Source organism: Saccopteryx bilineata, chromosome 5, assembly GCF_036850765.1.
Source record: "Saccopteryx bilineata isolate mSacBil1 chromosome 5, mSacBil1_pri_phased_curated, whole genome shotgun sequence".
Lineage (NCBI taxonomy): Eukaryota > Metazoa > Chordata > Mammalia > Chiroptera > Emballonuridae > Saccopteryx > Saccopteryx bilineata.
In genome coordinates, this window is record NC_089494.1 from 96,627,739 (window position 1) to 96,647,763 (window position 20,025).

At 38.2% G+C, this 20,025-nt stretch overlaps 1 protein-coding gene across 2 annotated transcripts in view; it reads right to left on the reverse strand.

The window, feature by feature from the left end:
• KYNU (kynureninase) overlaps positions 1-3,359 on the reverse strand; it is a 130,084-nt gene extending 126,725 nt beyond the window's left edge. For both annotated transcript variants that reach the window (XM_066279745.1, XM_066279744.1), the window contains exon 1: positions 3,090-3,359. The gene's annotated coding sequence lies outside the window, so the exon portion shown is untranslated. The remainder of the gene's footprint in view (positions 1-3,089) is intronic.
• Positions 3,360-20,025: the final 16,666 nt, after the last annotated feature.

Genomic DNA, 20,025 nt, shown 5'->3' on the forward strand with positions numbered 1-20,025 from the left:
AAATTAATATACAGATTATTTTATTACCATCATATTCCAGTAAAATTCAGCTTTTCTTATTTAATTTTTTTTTAAAAATTTCATGCATTAGCTTTTTATATTTGTTTTTTATTCAATTCTTGTAACAATCCTGGGGGATCAGTCTAATTTCCCCTATTTTGGGACTAAATTCTGGAATAAATAGCATAGAGACAAAAACAGAAGGTTAGAAGAGCACTGTTTGGGACTTCTCTGCTGAGGGCTGAATCCCGGGCAGCCTGCGTTACGGTCTGGTCTGGAGTGAGCGTGCAGAGCAGCATTCCCAGGCCGAAACTTGAACTTTTCTCTATTTTTACTTGCCTTTTGCTTCCTAATATTTTTTTAAACTACTTCTTCAGCCTATTCTATTTTTCTCTATTTATTTCTTGTTGTAGCCTTGTATGCAGTTTACCCAGTCTGCAAAGCACTACAGGCTTTGAGCCCATCTACTCTTTATAAAAACCCTTCCCGTTCAGTTCCTGTGATACCGGAGTGTCCTCACTCCAAAGAAGCAACTTATTAACTCATTATATAATTCTGTGTTCAACCCACCTGCTAAGACAATCAGTGCTTTGCAAGCCAAGATATCTTATAACATATTTAAATATTAAAACTGTGTAATGAAAATGGTCATTTTACCCTCAACTTAGCTTTTGAAATTTTGTAAATTGTATTTTCACAATTTTATTTAGACAGCTAAAACTTCACAGGTAACATTTTTTTAACATTTCTTATAATTATAAAAAAATGACTGTTTTTATGGAATCACGGAAATTCGGATCTCCAGGTCACCCATGAGTTCAACAAATGATTGTGAGTACTCAGTGGTTAATCTTTACAGTTTTAGCTAGCATTCCTGAAATGAGCAAATTGCACACATGAGTTCAAAGTTTAGAACCTGGTGAGCAAGTTACAAAGGAAGCGTGTAGCGGCAAGGGCAAAAGCCAAGCACCATCTCATTCCTATCCCAATCTGACATAGTTTAGTCTGCTTTACAGACACAGAGGAGTGGCGACCTACAAGCTTAGCCACCTCCACCTTGTGAAACAGTGTCCATCACTTTAATTGCATCTAGGCAATTAAAGAAACAAGTCATCCTTCTGTGCCCAGCTGTCTAGCAACAAAAACCACATCACCCCTGAAAAAGCTCAATAAAAGCCAACTCCCCTCCTCACTCAGGGCCGGAACTCTTCTTCCGATAGCCTGGCCTTTTTCTCTCTTGGAAAGTAAATAAACTTTTCTATTTCAGCCTTTCCATTCTTTGTAAATTCTTTTACAAACCCATGTCTCTGGCCAACCTACCAGTAGCTTTTCATTAAGAAAGAGGGAAGGAAAATGCCATTGAGTATATACGCACAGAGAAACAGTCCATCATTGTTTGAGAAATGAGTGCCATCACTCTGTCACGGTTGCATATTTTATATCTAGGATTATATTAATTACATGCTGACTTTCACATTAATAAGATCAATACATTTGCCCCAATTCATGACCTTAATAATGTCTGTCCATGTCATCTTCAGCTTACTCTGCTCTGCCTATTTAATACCCATCTCTTTCACACCACTCTCATGTACAAGATTCAGAGAGGGGCCACCTGCTGTGAGAGAGCCAGCACTCTCATAGGAGATTACCTCACCTCAGCTGCAAACTGAGCAAACAAGTTATACTAAACCTATTATTCCCAGCTTGAAAATGAAAACCCCGAACCTTCCTGCTCAAGGACCAGTCACTTTAAATACCCCTCTCCTTTCACCTGCTCCCCTATGCTTCAAGGCTCAGGGTGACATCCCAGTTGGTCACTTCCCCTCTAACCTCTGCAACATCACAATAACTATTCAATTTCCCAAAGACCATCAGAACCATCAAGTTAACTATCAAGTCTCTCCAGAAGCAAACGGATTATTTTCTAACCCCGTTCTATTCACAGGACCCCCTCAAGGCCTTCACTAACTGAACTGTCCATGAACTCCTGCTACTCCAAGCCACCTACCAGAAGGTCCCACTTCGCCACCGCAGCCCGAGGCCAGCCATCCCTTCCCGAGACTGGCTGCCCCCTACCAGCAGGAAGTAGCTTCAGAAAAATGATTATCGTCCTTCAACTATATAACATATAGGGTTGCAGGTGGGGGCCATGACGCCCTCCTCGTGGACAAAGGGACACTGATAAACTAGATGTTCCAGATCACCTTCCCCCAGGCACCCGGGAGACTAATCCAGGTGTGGAAGGTCTCTAGTTTATTTATGGTTAATCTTACATAAATTGCTGAAAGATACATTTTTCTTTAATGACTACCAACCACCACCCTCAAATCCCCTATTTAACCCTACCTGTTAAGAGAACCGGGGCTGCTCTCCCTTACGAGACAGCCAAGCCCGTTTCCTTTCATTAAAGCCTGTTAAGCTGGTCTTTCGGACTGGACTCCGATTGATTCTATCAGATAACACCCTACGCTTTTAAAAATAAAAGCAAGAAAGAAAAAGAAACCAAAAAAAATAACTTTTTAGCTATGTAAAAAAAGTATTATCAGTTTTCTATTCTTAGGCAAATCTTTCATAAAATAAAAGAGGAAGCAGTCCTATTTAAGAAATGGACATTTTCACTTCTCTAAGCAAATACTTAAAGGCTAATAGCACCGTAAGACAAGTAGAGAGTTACCAGAAGACAAAAGACTTAAAGCTCATTTAATTATCTGAATTTTGATCTAATTTTACCATTTAAACTCAAGTAACTACAGAACTAATTTTAATTTATCAAAAGCATTCATCTTTTATTGGATGAATTCAGTGAACTATTGACATGAATTCTTTTTTGCTACATTGGTAGAGATCTCTTTATTTGACACCAGATTTTAAGACCTATACAAATGATCTCTGGAATTTTGAAAGAATAGCCATTAGGAAGTTGTACTACTTTTATAAATACAATTTAGAAAGGAAAAAAGAAAAAGAAGAAGCTGGCAGAAGTCTCTAAAGCATTATGATAAGGACACTAGCAGAGAGAATATCCTTTTGGAAAAACTATTGAATATATATTTGTATACAGAATATATCAGCCTGTCAGTGCTTACCAGCTTGGATTCCGATGGTGTTCACAGCTCCCCAGTCTCCTTTAAAAAAAGAAATCCTCTTTTATGAGTTCCTTGCAGAAGTAGAGACCAGACTTCAGAGTAGGAAATTCAGGCACTTCTGCTCAGACTCCACCCTGTGGGGAAATTGTGAGCTAATTATAGTTCCTCCCATCCTATTTAAGGTAAGGTGACTGTAAATCTCCAGCCATAGACAAACTCATAAACACAATGCTGCTCTTGCTCTCTGTTTCAAACGCTAGGTGTTTTGCTTTGGACTTTTTCCTCCAAGCAGCTTTGCCCTTTCGACTTTAATCACCACTTCCCTGTCTTCCCACCATACAGGTCTCTGGACCTGGGAGCCATTTCTCTTAATAATCCTGTAGAGTAAATTGACTATCCCAACTTGTGTGTGAGCTTAAACAAGGAGTTTGCCCAGGAGGAAAATTCTGAAATTTGAAATTTGCATTCCTCCCTACTTTGGGCTTTGGTAGACTAAGGACTAGAGAAAAGTTCTTTCGAATTCTGAGGAGAAACTTGGATTTTGAGGCTGAATCCCATTGTCAAATGCATGGTGAATTTCCATGTTGGAGGTAGAGTTTGACATATAAGCAGGAATGTTGGTCAAATAAGTTTTTAAATACGACATATATGTTTGCTCGCTTTGGGTGTGGGAGACAGGCTGTAAACTGGCAAAGTCCTTATAGCCTAAGGTGTAGTTTTAAAACTAAGCTTTTTCCCACACCCTTGACTGTTGCATGACAGGGGGTGGTGCAATCTTATGAGGAATCCCATTTATGCCTCAAATAAGTGACTTTGTATCAGAGACTTCTTTGTTTGTATATTGGATTAAAGGTTTTGATTTCTGCACTATAAAGTGGGGCAGACCCAGAGCTTGCTCTCTCTCGGTTTCTGCTATCACCATTGCAGGGGCCTCCCTGATCCCTTGCCCTCCATGGGAAAAGCAGGTTTTCTGCTTTTCCCTTGTCTTCTCTTGTGGCTTGCCTGTCTTGGTGAGACACCAATAAACAGAATGGCCCACCATCCTCCGACTCCGCCATTTCTTTACTGTCTACCCGAAATCCAATGGGAACCTGCATGTGAATGGCCACAATGGCGGCTCCTGGACTTATAGTAGGAAACATATTAGTCAAACATTTAAAATAAGTTCTAGAATATACTTTATTGCCCTGTATGTGTTTTTTTTTAAAACTCTTAATCATAAATCTAGACAAGCAACAACACAATCAAAAAAGAAAAAGCAAGATGTTTAGGATTATGTTGAAAGTAGCCTAGGAAAATCAGAAATGCAAATTATTTCTTTAAGCCCATGGGCTATCTGCTGTTCTACCTCTATTATTTCTTTCTGCATATTTTCAAGCTTGGGTCTCTTGTTGACTAGGCAGTTAGATAGGCATGAGCAGAACAAGGACAATAGGCCAGGTCAGAAGGTCAGCAGGAAAGAAAGCCTCAGGTGCCTAGAGATGGCAAAACTGGGATGTTGGTCAAATAAGTTTGTAAATATGATATATATATATATATCATATATATATTTGCTCGCTTATAGTTTGCATTGGGTGTGGAGGACAGGCTGTAAGCAGGCAGGGTTGTTATACCCTAAGGCTTACTTTTAAGACGAAGCCTTTTCTATACTAAGTGACTTTGTATCAGAGACTTCTTTGTTTGAATATTAAATTAAAGGTTTTGATTTCTACACTATAAAATGGGGCAGACCGGGAGCTTGCTCTTTCTTGGTTCCTGAGATTAGCATTAGAGAGGAGAGCAAAGAAAGGCCACGTGGAGAAGAGGAGAAGCAGCCAAGATGGCGGAGTGCTGAAGGAGAAGCCAGTTTGTGCAAAGTTTGTGCAGAGAGAAGCAGATGGGGAACAGAGGTGAATAAGGCTGGTGAAGTACAAACCTTTGATCCTAGGAAAACTCAGATAAGTCAGTGGCTTTGGGAGCCCTGAATGGAAAGGGAAGTGTTTTCCCACTGTGTGTATTTCTTGCCCACTGGGTGCAAACTAGGATTAAAGCTAATGGCCCACCAATTCTTGGCTCCATTGTTTCATTACTGTCTGTCCAAATCTAATGCGAACCTGCACTGGCCAGGCGGCTGTGATGGTGGCCGTGGCTACTGCCTTTACATGGGAACTCAAGGACCTTCCCCCCTAGGTGATCTTTCCTCCACCAGCATATTGCTTGCCATGCTGTTTAGAGCCCCTGACCTTTAATATTACAGGTCACGTGGTTCAGATCCTCCCCTGACCTGTTCTCTTTTGATCTGTTGTTAGTCACATGAGTTAGACCTCATTACAGATTTGCTCTCAAGTATTAACCCCCTGGACAATGAGGTTCTGACCTGCATCAAATACATCTAAAGCCTCAGTTGTGTTTCAGCTCCAGACCCAGAAAAGCAGTAAAATCAAAACAAGCAACTGACATCAGGTTCAGCTGCATTGACTAATCACCTCCTGCTCTGGTGCTGACCAATCAGTGGACCATGACCCTGATCTTTCACCTGGAGAGCTGATAAATATTCTATTAGGCTCATCCCCTGGGACCGCCCCTAAAATATCCACCCTGAAAAGCCCTTCAGACAGAGGACCCCGCGCGTTCTCCCTGGAGTGCCCATGCCTCTCACTTCCCCTCAGCCCCAGACCCATTTTCTGTGCCTTGTTTTTCTTCTAAACTCCAACAACATTTTTGTTTTTGTGTGTGTGTGTCTATAACTCGTTTCCTGCTTCCTTCTTCAACTTTGTGAATTTCTAAACATACTTTCTCTTATATATTAAGTCTTGGTTCTGAATATTTTCACAGCCAGAACTCTAATAGCAAGGTTGTTGAACGCAGGTCCAGTCTGACCCCACTGGTCTCACACCTCTTTTCATTTTTGCTGCTGTCAACACTTTTAGTTATAAAAACCAAGAGCAAAGAGTTTTAGAATAAGACCAAAGACAGAAAGTGGGCTTGAATAATTAAATCACTTTTGAATATCTATGCCTTCTTGAGCCCCCACAACACACCAGGTAAAGCAGTGTTTTATTCAATCATATATACCATGTGTTTGCTATAGAATCTCGGATGATTCAAGTAACCCACATAGAGGCTTAGTGTCACATCTTTCAAAAGGAGATATAAAGATACCTTTCCTCACAAGATTACTAGTGTGTGTGTGTGTGTGTGTGTATTGCATTTAGAAAGTCAGCAGAACAAGACACAAGACACATTAGATAATAAGTGACACTTTCTTTTTTAATTAACCAGTCCAAAAACTGCTTTTCTGTCTCTAAGAGAGGGAGATAAAGCCCATGTCATTACTTTAATACAAGTAATTGAGTAGTAAAAAGAAAATATATTTCACCCTATCAGTTCTAGCCTTACAGTAATCCTATGCAGTTAATACAGTATCCTCATTTTGTTAAGTTCAAAGGGGAAAACTTTAAATCCAGTCAGGGTATCTCAAAATCTGTATTTTTCTTTTCTATTCTTTGTGCTGCAAGAACTTTGAAAAATTTTTCAAGTTTGAATACTCAGGAAAGGAGCCTGAAGGTGGAGTCTGTGTCACTGTTGCTAGGGTAGCACATTCCTTTATTATTGACAATGGATAGAAAGGTAGAAATAAAGATAGAGATTTACATAGCAAGCTCTTGCTTTAACATTGTTTCTTCTACAACTGTTTGATAATAGTGTTAAAACTATGCCATCAAAATATTATCTTGAAAACTATTGTTTAATCTAGTCACTTTCAAAGAATGTGCTTGGAGTACTAAACTATAGTCCTATTATATTATTAAAACTTTCTTTTTTAATTTGTTATTTTCACTCATTTAAAAAATAAAGTATTTGGTATATTCTTTCGACTAGGTACATAGCTAACTGCCAGGGACACAATGTTGAACAGGGTTTTTGCAGGCTTTTTGTAATATTAAGTTCAGCCCCTAAAATATAAAGGAATTGTGAGATAGCAATTCATCACGGGAGTGGTGAAAGCAAACTGCAGTCTTTACTGCAGGGTCAGCTGCGGAGGGAAGGGAAGAAGAGAATTCTTCCTTTCTTTTTGCATTCCTTCTTATTTGGAAACATGAAGAAGAAATATGTTGCCAGGATAAATCAAGCTGTCTATTAATTTCCACATTTATCATCTCACTTACAACATATGTGAGAAATTGATTTTATTCCCCTCAAAGTCTTGGCCATGAATAGAGCTAATAAGTAGCTGTTGTACTAATTTTCTTTTTTTTTTTTAAAAAAAAAAAAGATTTAGTTACTTTTTTTTCTTTTAGTGAAAGGAGGGTAGATAGCGAGACAAATTCCCACATGTGCCTTGACCAGGATCTACATGGCAACCCCCATCTGCTGCTGATGCTTGGACCAACGGAGTTGTCCTCAGCATCTGAGGCCGGTGCCTGGGCCAACCCCAATAGAGCCATTCTCAGTACAGAGGGCCAAGCTAAAGCCAATTCAGCCACTAGATGCAGGAGGAGAAGAGGGAGAGACGGGGGAGAGAAAAGAAGAGAAGTGCATGGTCACTTCTCATGTGTGCCCTGACCAGGAATCAAACCTGGGATGTCCATACCCCAGGTGATGCTCTGTCCAACTGGCCAGGGCCAGATTCAGTTTCTTAAATCAATAATCAGGGTTTTAAGAGAAGCTCTGTTCTCAGGAAGGGAAATTCTTATACTATAAAATTCATCTTTATTCTTTAGGGCTTATTCACTATAGCTAAGCCAGTGGCTGGCCTCTGGCAGACTTCAATGGATGTTTGCTGTATTATTAACCAAATTAAATATAATATAGCAAAATGTTTCTGTAATAATCCAAGGCTACAGATACAACTGTGACAGTCTTCTTCTAAATGTTTTGAAAAGTAAAAATGGGTAAGGAGATTGTTAAGTAAAAATGGGTGCAGCGTTGTAGCCAATTCAGGTTCCACAATTAGAATATTTTGTAGAAATGAAAGATAACTACAACTTCATTAAGTTTCATATTGATCTACTTTCTAAATTAAATAATAACTTTTTAGGATCTCAGTTCTCATTTTTGTACAGGGAAATTTAATCTGAGTCATTATTAGGACTCTCCTTTCTTCGTCAAGAGGGTGATGAAAATTTCGCAAATGTTTCAATTACAGCAAAATACTCTGGGGCCTGACTGTTAGATTCTATCTCTTCCCTTTTACATCTTCATTTCCCCCAACTCACCACCCTGCACACCCGAGCACTCTTTGCCTTTTCCTCTTGGGTTAAGAAATAGAACACAACATATACTTTCTCAAAAGCCATGTCAGGACTTTCTCATCAAGTAATTTCTCTTCTGAAGCCAAGAAATGCAGAATCGTCTCTATGTGGGCAGGGAAAAAAATCTAAAAAAGAGAACATACACCCCAAATATTCTCTCTTCTCTGCTTCCTTCCCTCTTCTTCCCTTCCCCTCTCCTCTATAGGCTCTATTTCCCTCTCTTTAAATTTCCTTCTCTTCATTTCCCCTTCTCATTCCCTCTCCTCCCATTTCCTCTCCTCTTCTGTCCTCACTTCTTTCTCCTCACGCCTTTCCTCCAACTCCTCCTTCTACCCTATTCTTTTTTATTCTTTGAATGCATTGCTTCCCCTCCTCTTCCCACCCTTTCCTTCTCCTTCACTCTCTTCCTCTCCTCTCCTCTCTCTTTTTCTCCCTTGCTCTTTGGCAGAAAAAGCCAAGCAAATTAATGTACCAGTAAATCATCAAGCAATAATTAGATAATCTGTTTTCTCTTTCTTGTGAGGTATACATTTTATTTATAGAAAATTTCTCAGTAATGGGAAGGGATTTTTCTTTCCTCTACATGTAGTATTATCTGTTTTTCTGAGAGAAACACAAGAGCTCATTATAAGAAATTTGTCAGTTGATGATTAATATTTGTTTAAAACCTAGAAGTCCTATAATTCATTCACTTTTTCCTAGATGAGAATTTCCTATTGTTAAATTCAAAGGTATTTAAGGCAATGTATTGCTGTTTTCTAATGGGAGAAATTTAATAGTTCTATTAGGTGATTGCATGTTTTTTGTTGTTGTTGTTTTGTCCTTTTTTTGATTTTTTTTTTACAGAGAGAGGGATAAATAGGAACAGACAGACAGGAATGGAGAGAGATGAGAAGCATCAATCATCAGTTTTTCATTGCAACACCTTAGTTGTTCATTGATTGCTTTCTCATATGTGCCTTGACCGTGGGCCTTTAGCAGACCGAGTAACCCCTTGCTCAAGCCAGCGACCTTGGGTCCAAGCTGGTGAGCTTTTGCTTAAGCCAGATGGGCCCACACTCAAGCTGGCGACCTTGGGGTCTCGAACCCGGGTCCTCCACATCCCAGTCCAATGCTCTATCCACTGCACCACCACCTGATCAGGCATGATTGCATGTTAATTTGTCCAAATGTCTGATTGTTTATGTGAAGAATTAAAATTCACAAAATTTTCTATTTTTTCCTGCATTTAAATAGTAAGTGGATAAAGACATCAGAGCTAAGTTACATAAAATTTTCAAAATAATTTTGAAGTAAAATGTTTTACATTTTTGGCCCTATTTTAATGAGTCATCACATCTGAATACACAGAACTTTAATTAGTAAATGATCATTAAGGATTATAAAACTCCCATTATAGAGCAAGGGTTTGCTTCCAAATAAACCATTTTGTAATTTTGTAGTCATAGTTGTTGCTTTTTTTGTTTATTTAACAATGCAGATTTGTTCAAAATAATGCTGTTACTGCTCTCATTATTCTCTTGCTAAGTAGAGTTCCCTGAGGTTCCTGTAAAACAGAAAATACAGAACAACTTGAGTCATGTTGACGTTACTAACTTCAGGATATTATTGACATTGTGAGGACTTTTTGCAAAATAGAAACAGAGAATATAAAATTTTCATTGGAAAGCAAAGCCTTTATACACTACAACTCTTTTCACAGTACAAAGTGCAATACAAATGTTCTCTTTTTACCACAACAACTTACATCTTATTTAAAAATATTAAAACAATCTTTAAATGATTAAAAATGACTCTCAATAGCTTGACCTATGGTGGTGCAGTACATACAGCATCGACCTGGAATGCTGAGGTACCAGGTTCAAAACTCTGAGGTTGTGAACTTGAACATGGGCTATCTGGCTTGAGTGCAGGCTCACTAGCTTGAGCACAGGGTCGCTGGCTTAAGCATGCTGGCTTGAGTCCAAAGATTGCTGGCTTGAAACCCAAGGTCACTGGCTTGACTGATCCCCCAGTCAAGGCACAGATGAGAAGCAATGAACAATTAAAAGTGATGCAACTATGAGTTGATGCTTCTCAGATCTCTCTCTCTCCCCGTGTCTCTTTCTCTATAAAAAATAAAAACAAATAAATATGATTCTCAAGAGAGGCAACAAAGGGTATTTGTTTAGAGGTGCTTCTTCAAGATCTTCCTGTGGCATTTGACTTTCTTCCTGTGATTGGGAATCTAGTTTCTATTACCACTAATAAATGCTGTAAAAGTTCTCATTGTGGCCTGACCTGTGGTGGTGCAGTGGATAAAGTGTCGACCTGGAAATGCTGAGGTCGCCGGTTCGAAACCCTGGGCTTGCCTGGTCAAGGCACATATGGGAGTTGATGCTTCCAGCTCCTCCCCCCTTCTCTCTCTCTGTCTCTCCCTCTCCTCTCTAAAATGAATAAATAAATAAAAATTAAAAAAAAATAAAAACAAGCTATACTTTAAAAAAAAAAAAAAAGGTTCTCATTGTGCATGTGGACACCAGTATCTGGACCACAATTTGCCAGTTAGTAATTATTTGTGACTTCCCACAGCTAATAACGCACATTCACCAAAATATACATAATCCCAAACTATCTTAATTGCAGACTGCAGATAAGGAGAAAGATTTTACTACCCTACAATTCATAGAATGTTATAGTAAGACCCCAGGAGCCAGAGGAAACTGTTTCTGAGGGCTCGTCTTTAGATAAGGAAAGTACATTGTACTAGAGAAGAGTAAAAGCTCATAAGAAGTGGAAAAGGCCATCTATGGACTTGAAATTTAACTTGTATTTATATATAAGGATCATATCCTACTCTGTAGAATTATTTTTACGACCTGCAGGAAATAGGTAATTTTTTAGCAAACATTTTTATTTTGTTTTTATCTATTTAATTCTTTGGCAAAATAAACATTTTTAAAATTGACTGAATTAGAGGAATACTTGAAAACAACAATTTTTTAGAGGAGATTGGAAATGTTTTTAAAGGGTTAGCATATAGAAGGCTGTATCTTGTTTGAATAGTTTGCACAACTATTGACAAGTCATAACTAATTTTTTTATTTATATGCCATAAATAATTTAAATAAGGTATATAATAAATAGACTTTCTTTTAAAAGTTACATTTTATTGCAAAATTAAAATCCAGACAAAGTAACTATTTTTGTTTCTGTTAGTGTTACAGGGGACCCTCTCACCAGTATATTCTTTCAATATTATTTGTTTTTTAATTAAATTTTACTAGGGTGACATTGCTTAATAAGTTATATAATTTTCAAGTGTACATTTTTATGATACATGATCTACCTATTGCACTGTGTTTCCACCACCGAAAGTCAAATATTCTTCCATCACCATATATTTGGCAATCATTTTGGAAAACAATATAGAGATTCCTTAAAAAAATAAGAATAAAGTTACCATATGGTTGAGCAACCTCTTTTCTAGGTATTTATACAAAATATTTAAAATATTTATTTGTAAACATATATATACCCTTGTATTCACTGAAAACAAACAAAGTGTCCTCTGACAGAGGATTGGATAAAGAAGCTGTGGTACATATATACCATAGAATGCTACTCAGCCATAAGAAATGATGCCATATTGCCATTTACAACAACATGGTTGGACCTTGTAAAATCACGCTAAGCAAAATAAGTCAGTCAGGCCCTGGCCGGTTGGCTCAGCGGTAGAGCATCGGCCTAGCGTGCGGAGGACCCGGGTTCGATTCCTGGCCAGGGCACACAGGGGAAGCACCCATTTGCTTCTCCACCCCTCCGCCGCACTTTCCTCTCTGTCTCTCTCTTCCCCTCCTGCAGCCAAGGCTCCATTGGAGCAAAGATGGCCTGGGCGCTGGGGATGGCTCTGTGGTCTCTGCCTCAGGCGCTAGAGTGGCTCTGGTCGCAACATGGCGACGCCCAGGATGGGCAGAGCATCGCCCCCTGGTGGGCAGAGCGTCGCCCCATGGTGGGCGTGCCGGGTGGATCCCGGTCGGGAGCATGCGGGAGTCTGTCTGACTGTCTCTCCCTGTTTCCAGCTTCAGAAAAATGAGAAAAAAAAAATAAGTCAGTCAGATATTAAGAACCATATGATTTCACTCATATGTGGAATATACAACTGAAAGTGACAAATAAATGAAAAACAAAACTCATAGCTTAACTTAAAAATATAGGGAATCCCATGTTATTCAAACTATTCCAGACTGGAAGAAAAAAAAATTTCCTGTTCATTTTCTAAAGTTACTCATTAATCTCAAATTCAAAACTTGATAAGGATGGGAGTCTAAGCTACCAAAGTCAGATTCAATTTTTTTAAAAAGGTGATAAGGAATCATATAATTTATCTATTTTTATCCAAATCATTTATTTTTATTCAGGTTATGCAGGCTAAGCAAAAGTAGATTTGCAGAAGACATATAATACAAATCACTAATAAAATAATTAATTAATAAATAATAATGCAAGAATAAACTGTTTTGTGTACTCACAACTATAAACCAACTTTTTCCCATGCCTAAATTAATTATGTTTAAAATAAGTTATAGTTTTTTCCATTGCATTGTTTTAGCATATTTTGTTCTGTTTCATGAGGCTTTGATTTTTTTCTTTTTCAATTTACTTATTTTCTTAGACTACTTTTAGAACAATTTTAAATCAATAGCTGAAAAACAGTTTGATTAATTTATACTTTATTCTTACTTTAAATTTCTCCAAAAGTTGGGTGAAGGGAAAAGATCCCTTATCATTTCTAAAAATGCAGTATCAGAAAATTTGTTAAACTTGATTTTGAAAAATAATTTAAAATATCTCTTTATATTGTAAAAGATGGACAAAAATCTCCCACGATAACCGAAGACAAGACAAAATGGGAAATAAACTTAGAATGTATATTACACGTATGAGTTAATGTTTGAAATACATAAGAAACTATTAATAGTCATGTTTATTTTACTTAATAAAAATACTGGCTTTTATCATTTATACTTTTTTACCATGACTTTGATTTTTTATATTAATATAGGTAAACTGACTTTTTGTTGTTGATATTTTCAATATTTTGATGTCATTTTGTTTGGTTTTTAAAAAGACATATAGCTAACTACTACTCTATATTTATCTATATAACAAGATCAAAAAATATCTGTTTTTAAGAGGACATTAACTATCTCACATTTAGTTAAATTCTGATTTCGGAATCAGCATGTCTTGGGTGACTGTTTGTGGAAGTGCTGATAGTCTCACACTGCCTGGGTGGCTTATCAGAGAGATGGAGAAGTGGTGAGAACTCTGTACACAGTGGCCAGGTGATTAACGACTATCATCCTCAGTTTCCTGAAGGGACATCCTGAAAGCATATGCAGCACAGTCTCTGGGTGGACTGTATTTGGAAACCTAAAGTACAGTTTTCCATTATAATCTGCTTTCTGAGTAATTTTTAAAAACTGGCTGATTAATTTATGAGAGGACATTTGTCTTCAGTGTTTGCCACTACATAACCCAAAGCCCATGTATCTCCTCTTTAATATCTCTAAATACACACACACACACACACACACACACACACACACACACAAGAATGAGTGTAACTTTTTCCTTGAATATGGTGTTATCTACCCACTTATTTTTAAGGTCAGATACACGAAATGTTTCAACTAGTTCTTGCTATTACCCTCTGGGTGAGGCAAAAAAAAAAAAAAAAAAAAAAAAAACTACTTAGTGATTAAAAAATTATTAACAGCTTCAAAATATTAAGGCAATTTTCTGCCCTCTCAGTCCTTTGAGTACAGAGAAAAAAGCTCAAACCAACAGCACAAACTTACTCTCCAAGCAGCTCATTCTGTAAAGTGACTACAGCTACATTCGAGTGGGAGAGAAAGAAAGCAACACTTCTCTGCCGTTTTACATTGGGAACAATGTTAAGATTCTTGTTTGCTTGGGGTGATGGGCGCATGATGTAGTATGAAGATGATGTTGTACTGAATTTTACACCTGAACCTATTCCAATAAATTCAATTAAAGAAAAAAAAGATTCCTGCAGATGAAAATTAATGGGCCAGGATATACAAGTAGAGAAACAGAAAGAAGCTTGGTGATTATTCATGATATTGTCCTGAAATGTGAGCCTTTTTCTAAAATTCCAACCATAAGTCTAGTGCCTGTGTTATGCTTGGTAGGATAAAATAATGGAGTTGCTGTTCGGCACAGTATGATTTGATGAAAAAGGAGAAACAGTCTATAGTGTAATGAGGCACTCTAAGGAATGAAATAATTTGTGGAAGCAGGAGCTCAGGAAAGAAGTGATACAGAGTATATTTATCCTCCCCCACTACACATACACATTCTTGGAACAAAGAAAACTGTTCTGTGAATGAGTATTCTCAGATATCATTGGCAATGAAAGGAACATGGTAAAATCTGCTGATATCTCAATGACTTGGTTGTTTGAATTGCACCGGACCGTACTCTTATTAAACTCCATTTCTTTTGCTTCTTAATGCATTTGTATCTTCTAGAATTTCAATTTGGCATTCATGTTTTGGAGTCAGTTGTGGGTAATAGAAGAAGCAGGAACATGAATTTTACCTTATATATTTTCTACCTCAAACCACATTTCTGCTTTAAGAAACCATAGGAGAAATGACATTTAAATTTTAGTTTTGGGGAAACTATGCCAAATTGTACTACTTGTTGCTCTGGCTGCTAGAAAATTAAAATTAACTCTTTGCTCTATCTTTAGCATCCTTGTGGGAACTTGGGTTACCATCACTGAGTTCTATATTCTCTGTATTCACTGTACAATAATCATTCCATTGCATCAATCTACTTATTTACTTATTTTTTTTCTTTTTTCTTTTTGTATTTTTCTGAAGCTGGAAACGGGGAGAGACAGTCAGACTCCCGCATGCGCCCGACCAGGATCCACCTGGCACGCCCACCAGGGGCGATGCTCTGCCCACCAGGGGGCGATGCTCTGCCCCTACAGGGCATTGCTCTGCCGCGACCAGAGCCACTCTAGCGCCTGGGGCAGAGGCCAAGGAGCCATCCCCAGCGCCCGGGCCATCTTTGCTCCAATGGAGCCTTGGCTGCGGGAGGGGAAGAGAGAGACAGAGAGGAAGGAGGAGGGAGGGGTGGAGAAGCAAATGGGCGCTTCTCCTATGTGCCCTGGCCGGGAATCGAACCCGGGTCCCCTGCACGCTAGGCCGACGCTCTACCGCTGAGCCAACTGGCCAGGGCCTATTTACTTATATTTTAACCACCATGTGGCCCAATGCATCTTATTTATTTATTTATTTAATTATTAAGTGAGAGGCATGGAGGCAGAGAGATAGACTCCTGCATGTAGCCCGACCAGGATCCACCCAGCAAGCCCCCTACTGGGCTATGCTCTGACCACCTGAATCCATTGCTTTGTTGCTCTGCAACCGAGCTATTTTAGTGCCTGAGGGCCTGAAGTGAGGCCATGGAGCCATCCTTAGCACTAGGGCCTACTAGCACCAACCAATCAAACTGTGGCTGTGGTAGAGGAAGCAGAGGGGGTACAGAAGTAGATGGTTGCTTCTCCTGTTTGCCAGGATCGGAAATCAAATCCAGGACTTTCACATGGCCAGGCTCATGCTCTACCACTGAACCAACCAGCCAGGGCTGCATTTTACTACATTATATAAATTCCCCATTCCTGATTAAATGGTAATGAACAGTTATACAAAAGAGTAAATGGATAAACAATTAGGTGATTTTTGCTCCCATACAAATGTCCCCTTTCTCACTTTGACTGGCTTCTAATTGCTGCTCAGTAAATCATTTACTCCATATCTGTTGAGCCAATATTGTATTCTCTAAAGCAGTGGTCCCCAACCCCCAGGCCATGGTCCAGTACCAGTTTGTGGGCTATTTGGTACCGGCCTGCAGAGAAAGAATAAATAACTTACATTATTTCTGTTTTATTTATATTTAAGTCTGGACAATGTTTTATTTTTTTAAAATGACCAGATTCTCTCTGTTACATCTGTCTAAGACTCACTCTTGATGCTTGTCTTGGTCACGTGATACATTTATCTGTCCCACCCTAGAGGCTGGTCTGTGAAAATATTTTCTGATATTATTTGGTCTGTGGCCCAAAAAAAGTTGGGGACCACTGCTCTAAAGCATCCATTTGAAATATCCATTCACGAGCCTTCATCTGAGAAAGGCTTCAAAAAGCAGGGTCAGACTCCCCATAGCCTTCACTGTATTGGAGTCAATTGTTCAGTGTATATTCAGGTTATTCTACGTGACAAGGTGTCTTTATGGTCTGGGTGTTTGTGGTTGGGTCAACAGGGTCAGCCCACTAGTTGTAGAGTGGTCAGCGACTAGCTACATCTCCCATGAGGTTTACAGAGAATCTACTACCAGTAAGGCAGCTTATATACCCTCTGACTTCTAAATTTTCAATTACTTTTGTTCTTTGTCAGAACAAAGATAATTCTATTGTAATCATTCCCCTAAGAAATTCCTTGTAATTATTTCCCTCACATAAGAATCTCGTATCTTTGTTATGCTTGCAAGAAGGAACTTTGGACTCACTGCTCTAATGCAGGATGGATGCAATAGTAGGTTAATGTTTTATTAATACCAATAACTAGCTAAGGAAGACACTCTATTATTTAAATTAATATAAAGTACACTAATACAGAACAAAATATGATCAGCAAAATGAAATATGCAAGATAATTTCTTCCTTAATTTTCTTTTACCCATGTCTCTTTATGAAGTTCACAGAATCATCATTCTGTTGGTGCTTAACATAGAGTATGAAATGCTCACTTTGTCCAAGTACTACGGCCCTCCATCCATTTCCATTGTCACAGCCTGTCCCACTCTAACTGGCTCTTAACTCTGACTGCCTTTGGACAGTCTCTCAACATGTTTCCCTGTCTCTATATTTCCTCCTATAATCTAAACTTTATGTCAAAAACAGATTAATCTTTCCAATCATGTCTTAAATGCTCATCAAATACCTTTATAAATGGTATTCAACAAGCATGAAGTTATTGATATCTCATACAAGACTCTGTGTTTTGGCCTGAGCTTACTTCTGGGGTCTCATTTTGGGCTCTTCTTCCCCATAGGTGCTAGAATCCAGCCATGTTAAATCCACCAGGAGAATCTGCCCCAAACTCTCTCACCACCTTTGTGTTTTCCCTTATGCAGTTTACTTCCTTCTAGTTGAAATGTTCTTTTCTTTCTTGATTACCTCCTTCAAAAATCATCTTAAATTTTTATTTTTGAGGCCATTTTTTACATTTTGCTTTTATTTCTTTTATAGTGCTTCTCATGATATTTTAACTGACTATATTATAAGAGAGATAAAGTTTTCTATAACTCAAAAACATGACTCCTGTTTGGGAGTTATGAGGGGATTTTTCTACTCAGCATGGCTTAATCCTTTTTGTTGGTGGTGTTGTTGATGCAGAAAACTAGCATGTCTTGGAGTTTAGGTGACACGGGTTTTTGTGTTGTGAGATGGCTTAACTAACTCTTATTATTGCATGTATAGCAAATTTCTACTGTGATTTCTTCTGATAATGGCTGATCTATGTAATCTCTTCTCCAGTCTTATGTCTCTTTCCGATACTCAGTGTGGAATAGAGTTTGGAGACTGTTCCTCAGCCTATCCAATTGTCCAGAATTACTGCTCTGGGTAAGGGATTTGTCACTGTGTCCCATTGGACCACACCACTTGCCTTGAGAGAACTCAAGGGTTCGCATCAGGTATGAGTGCATTACTTGCACTCAGACTTGTCTAAAACTATATTTTATTAAGCAGTTATTCCTCATAATTTGTGGTTTAGAATACAGCTATTGCTTGTATTAATAAAGAGAGTTTTCCTTTTTGTTTTCTTCTCAGTTTTTTCTAGGTTATAAAAAAAAATAAAGATCAGAGTAGAAATGCCTTTAATGTACTTCCTTAATGGCAGACACCCTTTAAAACTCACTTCCACTTTCACTGTATTACTGAACTTCTTTCCTCTCTGGGGAAGCTCTGATGATTTCTTAGTTGGCAAATCCAAACTGTCTGCTCTGCTTACAGCCTCTCCATTGAAAGTTCTTGTTCCTATCACTTCTTTTACAGTGTGAATCTCAGGTTAATCTCCTTTCTCATTTCCTTTGTCTCTTTTTATAGTCTCACACCGCAGTATTTCCTGTACTTACTAATAAAAATACATCCTTTGTTTTGTACTCATACAGCTAGTGCTTGACTTATGACCACGATTGGTTTGACAGACTGGTCGTAACATGATTTAGTCATAAGTTAAGTAGGCTATAAGTACAGTACTGTGAAATGATGTTATAAAAATCTATAAGTCATAATTTTTTTAATTTATTTTTTTATTTTTTTAATGGGGTGAAATCAGTAAATCAGGATACATATATTCAAAGATAACATGCCCAGTTTATCTTGTCGTTCAATTATGTTGCATACCCATCACCCAAAGTCAGATTGTCCTCTGTCATCTTCTATCTAGTTCTCTTTGTGCCCCTTCCCCTCCCCCTTCCCTCTCCCTCTCCCCCCTCCCTCCCTAACCACCACACTCCTATCAATGACTCTTGGTTTCACTTTTATGTCCCATCTACGTATGGAATAATGCAGTTCCTGTTTTTTTCTGATTTACTTATTTCACTTCGTATCATGTTATCAAGATCCCACCATTTTGCTGTAAATGATCCGATGTCATCATTTCTTATGGCTGAGTCCGTGTTCCATAGTGTATATGTGCCACATCTTCTTTATCCAGTCATCTATTGGCAGGCTTTTTGGTTGTTTCCATGTCCTGGCCACTGTGAACAATGCTGCAATAAACATGGGGCTGCATGTGTCTTTATGTATCAATGTTTCTAAGTTTTTGGGGTATATACCCAGTAGAGGGATTGCTGGGTCATAAGGTAGTTCTATTTTCAGTTTTTTGAGGAATCACCATACTTTCTTCCATAATGGTTGTACTACTTTACATTCCCACCAACAGTGGATGAGGGTTCCTTTTTCTCCACAACCTCTCCAAAATTTGCTATTACCTGTCTTGTTAATAATAGCTAATCTAACAGATGTGAGGTGGAATCTCGTTGCAGTTTTGATTTGCATTTCTCTAATAACTAAAGAAGATGAGCGTCTTTTCATATATCTGTTGGCCATTTGTATTTCTTCCTGGGAGAACTGTCTGTTCATATCCTCTTCCCATTTTTTTATTGGAATGTTTGTTGTTGAATTTTAGGCATTCTTTGTATATTTTGGATATTAGGCCCTTATCTGAGCAGGTGTTTAAAAATATCATTTCCCATTTAGTTGGCTTTCTGTTTATCTTGTTATCAGTTTCTCTTGCTGAGCAAAAACTTCTTAGTCTGATGTAGTCCCATTTATTAATTTTTGCCTTCACTTCTCTTGACATTGGAATCAAATTCATAAAATGCTCTTTAAAGCCCAGGTCCATGAGTTTAGTACCTATGTCTTCTTCTATGTACTTTATTGTTTCAGGTCTTATGTTTAGATCTTTGATCCATTTTGAGTTAATTTTAGTACAGGAGGACAAACTGTAGTCCAGTTTCATTCTTTTGCATGTGGCTTTCCAGTTCTCCCAGCACCATTTGTTGAAGAGGCTTTCTTTTCTCCATTGTGTGTTGTTGGCCCCTTTATCAAAAATTAT